Raw genomic sequence first — 6,052 nt, forward strand, 5'->3', positions numbered from 1 at the left:
CTTTTTCACTCGAGTTGTTCGCTTGGCTTTAGCTCATTTTTTTGTCCATTTCTTCTCTTTACAGATCCCCTCGAAGTATCCAGAAGAATGGCAATGCAAAATAATAGCAATAGTCGTCTCGTAGGTGCTGGTGAAAGAATAGCTTATGGGGCTGGAGTCAAAGGAGCTTTCATAGACATAGAAATCATAATAGAAAGAGCAGGCCTGCGAGCAGCGAGTGCCCTTTGTAAGTTGCGAGCCTGCCTGTCAAACCATAGGCGCCTTACCGCCCCCCCTTTCTTTTTGAATTAGAAAGAAGGGGATGAAAGACAAAGAAAGAGATCAGGTTATTTATGATCGGAGGAAAAGGAAGGGGCGTGGGTTGATGTGTCACTGGGAAACCCGTAGGAAGGGGAGACGACCGGCCTCATTCACATCTGAAATCGCCAACATGAACACAAACGAAATCGTCGAATTTCGTATAGAAAGAAAGGAACCACTTCTATTCTCTTCTCTTTTCTTAGGTATATGAAGAATTGCTTTTTTGGTCCCTTTCGTCCAGTGGTTAGGACATCGTCTTTCATGTCGAAGACACGGGTTCGATTCCCGTAAGGGATATTACTTCATCCTGGCCTTCAAATCGTTGGTGCTGATTATCATATAATCTCCTTGCTTTGGAGTGAAGAAAAGAAGTTCGATCAGTTCATTCAATTAGGAAGCGTCAGACTAGGCCTTTCTTTCAACGAATGTCTCATTCTAATCTACCTACCCGGATCCCTTTGCTACTAAGCGAGCAACTATCTATCGACAGACCCATCAGCTTTGCACTTAACTAACCCATTTATTTCCAACAGTTTGACGCCCCCATTCCTCGTTTTCCCACTTGTACTTCTATGCCTTGCCCCATAGAGAGGAGTCTTCTTTCTTCGAAAAACGGCTGAATTCGAATTAAGTATTCCCATAGAGAAAAAAGCCCACTAATAACTGGAGCTGGAGGTAGTAGCCCTTCCTCTTTGGTCTAGTTGACCGCAGCACCCATTGCCGAAAGCAGCTCATACGGGGGTATTTCCTTGGCCAACGCTTCTAGTAGGAGGCATATTCCTTTCTCCCGAGGGTGCGGTTTCTCACTTTTGCCTATGCTGGCATAACCAAATCTAGAGCGGAGTGAGCCAATCCATTTGTAACCGTTTCAAAGTCTTCTGCGGCATCTTCTGGATCAGAATCTCCTGCTCAACCGAGAATGAATTCATTTTCATTGTATTATGTGGCAGTCCCACTACTTTCAACCATGGAAGCGAATCGATGATCCTGTCCAGAGTATCTTTATGAAGAATATCCTAGCCTAGTCATAGCTTTCTTTGTAAATGATCTCTCCTCTGCATCGCTGGAAAGTTCTCAACCGGATTATCGGAGAACAACCGCACTCAACCAAGAACTTCCCCTTCCCCCATTTCCCTGTCTTCGCTATTTTGCTTTTCTACTGCTTGCTCCCCGAGCTCCCTATCCGAGTAAGTCCTACCTTCCTGGTTGGCAAGTAGTAAACCCTACTTCCCTTTCAAATCCTTGATTTGATCATCTTCATTCCATGGTGGACGGAGGAAAACTAGTTACAAATGTTCTTTGCTCGTGATACTTTGAATTGAAAGAGGAACGCTTGCAACGATAGCCTTGTCAAGCAAAGCATCCTAGTGTGAAAAGCAAGAAAATGCACTGACTGGCCCTGCCTTCAGCCGTACTCTCCTTTCATCTGGGTGGGTACTAGTTTGAAAGCAGGAACTCGGAAAGGAGGCACGGTTTTAGCAAGAAGCAAGGAATTCCAATTCATAGGAAAGCCCAGCCCTTCGAAGAAAACGGAAGTGCTAGCAACGAAAGCAGCAGGGCCACGAATCGGATTAACAGATAGGGATCAGGTTGTTGTTGAAGTTCAGTAAAGAGCAGGGCCAAGCCAAGCCGGATTAGCAGAAGAAAAAAAGAAGAGAAGGGATACCCTTGCATCCCTTCTCTTTCCATTTTCAATATTACAGATTATCTAATCTTTGTTGCTGCTTAGGACTAGGCGAACATCAGATGAGATGAAAGCTAGTACTACCTCATACGATACGGTGAAGAAATTCTAATCTGCTCTAGAAAACCACTTTTCATGTCCAGATATAGCACGTAGGTTGTGACTCCACATGGGGAGCTGAGGACATAACATGATAATAGAAGGTCATCCTAGGTAGAGCTGTAGCACAGATCCACGGAGCGGGAGGTAAGAGGAAAAGAAAAGAATACCACCATAAAAGAAAATTGTGCCCTCTTGAGCCCTAAACCTAGGAGCAATGGTTTCTCTCCTTCCCAAACTGCAACCGCAACCAGTTCTAATTCAAACAGTGTGGTGGAGTTCAATCAGAAACTCTCCTTCATCCCTCTTCAAATGCATTCCTCACTACGAGATTGAATATGTTTTCCCAGCCTCCCACCAGTAGGCGAATCCCTCCAACCAATGACTACACTACCTTGGTTATCCGCTTTCATGTCTTGGATTGAGCTTTCTAACTCTTATTATAGTTGGGTGGCGGAAAGAAAGGACAAGATTCCTGCTTCGTTCAAAGTCCTAGTCCTGTCTCCTGATATCTCGCCCGCTATTTCTATCTCCGCTAAACCTAGTCACTTGGCTAGCTATACTTCTATAGGAACTATCTAAGCTATACTTTACTTGACATGACTGCCTATCCTGGAACTAAAAGTCTTAAATACGTCTCTCTTGGCTACCCGTGACTTGCGTTGACCTATCCCTACTACTTGGTTATTAGCTTACCCTTTTATACCTATTAGAAACCCTAGCTAGCTTGTAAACACCTATCTCGTGCTTTACTTCTATACTGACCTAAACGTGAACTGAACAATATGCCTACCTTTTTTATGTTTCTCAACAATAAGCATCCCGTGGTGACAACAAACCATATGCCAACAAACAACTCCTTAAAATGCTTATATGTATACAGCTTGGCCTTGCTATTCACAAATGTCTATCAGCTTCTCCTGCTTCTATACTTGCCTATCTGTGACATGACCTATTCCTACTTGCTTTGTCAACTACTTACGATACTTAACTTAACTTTACGATACTTTACTTTTATCCCCAGACCTATAAACAATGGGTCTCAATTCGGGAGGAAGAACCGGTAAATTGTACATACGAATGTCAATCTTCATTTAATACACTGGTAGGGGTTCGATCAGGCAAATCCCAAAGCCGAACTGCTCTACTGATCTTCTCTCTCTTCAGACTCACTGAACCAGACTCCTTTTGCACTGAGAACACAATTAAGAACCCTCCTTCTCACATCACAAGAAGGCAAACCTTGTACGTTGATCGAATCTTCTTTCGCATCCAGAAGAGAGGCTGTGGGCTATCCGAGAGAGTGGTTCAGGTGACTACCGGAGTCATTGATTAAGCAGGTCAGATGGGCTTAGTAGGGCTCGAACCTACAATATCACCGTTATGAGCGGTACGTTTCAACCAATTAAACTATAAGCCCAATCGGATCTCTACATGCCGGGAAGAGCGGACAGAAAGAGGAGACCCTTTGCTCTATCTCCTTCTTCCTCTTCCCGGGGCCCCGGAGGGCAAGCCCTATTAAAGAAGCTAAGTGACTTTCGTCACTCAAGTAGTGAGTTTGAGAGTGGCCGTTAGGGCGACCACTTGTACTTCTAGGCCTTGGCGACCTATAGTCTTGTTACGCAACACAGCTTCACTCGATTCAGTAAATCAATAGTTCAAACCAGCCCACTAATAGCTTAGATAGTGGCCCTTCCACTTTGGTTTGGTATAGTTGACCCTACCTATTGACTCAAGGTAAGACCTCTGACTCAAGGTTCATAGGAAGGGGGAACCCAGACGTAGTGGGATGTAGGCTTCAGTTGTTTTGGTACTTTTGCACTACCTACGTCTTATTATTTATTTTGTAACCGGCTTTTCACCGGCAGGTCAGTAGGCCTTTTAGAAGGCGAACAAACGAAAGTTCTCCGCGGGCGCTAGCGCTATCTTGTTCGCTTTTGTCAACTGAAGTCGCGCGTAGCGCCAACTAACTGATAGCTGATAGAGCGCGGAGCCCCGAGTCTAAGCGAGCAGAGCCATTTCTTTGTCGTCAAAAGAAAAAAAAAGTACTAAAGGCGAAGGGCATTCTGTTGTACAGCTACTTTGGTTTTGGTATAGTTACAAAGGTAACCGGTAGGTGACTGTTGAATCGACAGTAGTTACGAAAGGGGGAAATAGCTCAGTTGGTTAGAGTGCTGGTCTGTCACGCCAGAAGTCGCGGGTTCGAACCCCGTTTTCCCCGCACGATCTTCCTCTTCCTGCCCGACTCATTTTGTCTTCACTGGAAGCTGCTGATCCCAGCGTAGCATTCAAGACAATTGTTCCTTCTTCGGTCTCCCTCCACCCCCTTCGTTTGTTGTGGGTCGCGTCTCACCGCAGGCACTTAATGAAAATGAATGAGTGAAGATCTTCCTTCCCCCCTTGTGTCTTACCAAGGACTGAGTTCCCACTTGTGGCGAAAAAAAAGTATACCATCCCACCCGGCCTCCCCCCGGGGGGTTAAGGTTCCTCTCGGAGACTGCCAGTCTACAAGAAGCTGGCAGAGCTTTAGCCATTGGACCACATCCATCCATCCTCCTACCTAAACAGTGACGCCTTTTCTTGTTCGTTCTTCGAATTACGCTAGTGGAGACTAATTCCTTCCGGCTAATGAAGATACTACCCCAGTCTTCCCATTCATTCCCAGTGGATCCTTTTCATTGAACGAACCAAGTTCACCTATACGAGAGTGAGGAATAGAAATCCTACAATCAACTTCCCACTTTTTATGTCCCGTTTGACGATTCTGCTGCGTCTTTAGAAAAGAAAAAGGAGAAGGACAGGGTCAGAAAAGCGATAACTATCAATTCGAATTCAGAATGAATCAAATCTCCCCAAGTAGGATTCGAACCTACGACCAGTCAGTTAACAGCCGACCGCTCTACCACTGAGCTACTGAGGAAGAACGGACTTAAGGAAGCTGACTCTCGTTCTTTGGACCAACCAACCGAAAAGAAAAAAAGTTAGTCACTTTTTCTCTTTTCCGGGAGAAAGGGTGACGATAGCAATCCCCTTTGCCTCCCCGGCCGGGGAGCCCCCAGGACAGGACAAGGGGGGCGGCGGTCAACCATCAACTCTCGATATGCATATTGATCAATCGATCTCTGCGTCCTGCCAGTTCGCTAAGTAGACTCACTCTACCGAGGGGCAACTAAGGTTGGTTCCTGCCAACTGCTTCCCTTGCTGATCAGCAAGGGAATTGGCAAGTATGAGAGAGGACTCTCTCTGTCTCTCCGAGTTTCAACTACTAAGTGAAGTGAAGTAGCACTTCAGCTATTCTAAATGTAAATAGATTCCGATCAAGCAAGCAGGAGAAGGTGGTCCTTTCATCTCTCTGTCTGCTCCATGCTCTATAGCCTAAGGATCATGAGCAGGTTTAATGCTAGAAAAAAGGAGATCTGCCTAATCATTTCGGTAGATGAAGTAGTGGGATGGGAGGTCACGAAGGAAGTAAGGGGGCGTGTTAAGTTGATAATTTCGAACATTGTAGCATCCTTTTGACGGTTGGGCTTTGAGTTGAGTTCTTTTAAGAACTCTTAATATGAAAATACACATCATAAAATGACGCATCGAGCGAGACCATTCTGTTTCATTGTGAATGAAAGACGTTTTCGACCAAAAACATCTACTCATATCCAGCTTCGTGTCATTTTTCTTCCATTCGCTCGCAGGCTAAACCCCCAAGATCTTTCACTGTTCAGTTTGGTTTCCGTTCGTTAGCAAGTGCCCGGCATCCGTCAAACGAACATCGGCTAGTTGTGCTAGCTTTTCTAGCTACCTCTTTCACCATTCATTGGTTTGCGGATCTCTCCGATTCATTCCCGACTTCCATCCAGGAAGCGATCTCGGTAACCCACGATAAATCCAAATCCTATCAAAACAGCTGTTCCAATCCAATGAAGATATCTCAACATCAATCAACTATTCTTATCGGAAGCTTAGTCTAAACCG

General features: G+C 45.1%; 3 non-coding genes across 3 annotated transcripts; 1 reads left to right on the plus strand and 2 right to left on the minus strand.

Annotated features, from left to right (window-relative positions):
* Window positions 1-3,429: 3,429 nt before the first annotated feature.
* Window positions 3,430-3,503, minus strand: TRNAM-CAU (transfer RNA methionine (anticodon CAU)). Its single transcript has one exon. It is a non-coding gene; the product is annotated as a tRNA-Met (tRNA).
* Window positions 3,504-4,230: 727 nt separating this feature from the next.
* Window positions 4,231-4,304, plus strand: TRNAD-GUC (transfer RNA aspartic acid (anticodon GUC)). Its single transcript has one exon. It is a non-coding gene; the product is annotated as a tRNA-Asp (tRNA).
* Window positions 4,305-4,931: 627 nt separating this feature from the next.
* On the minus strand, window positions 4,932-5,003 carry TRNAN-GUU (transfer RNA asparagine (anticodon GUU)). The gene has a single exon. It is a non-coding gene; the product is annotated as a tRNA-Asn (tRNA).
* Window positions 5,004-6,052: the final 1,049 nt, after the last annotated feature.

Source organism: Zea mays, unplaced genomic scaffold (assembly GCF_902167145.1).
Source record: "Zea mays cultivar B73 unplaced genomic scaffold, Zm-B73-REFERENCE-NAM-5.0 scaffold_301, whole genome shotgun sequence".
NCBI classification, from domain to species: Eukaryota; Viridiplantae; Streptophyta; class Magnoliopsida; order Poales; family Poaceae; genus Zea; species Zea mays.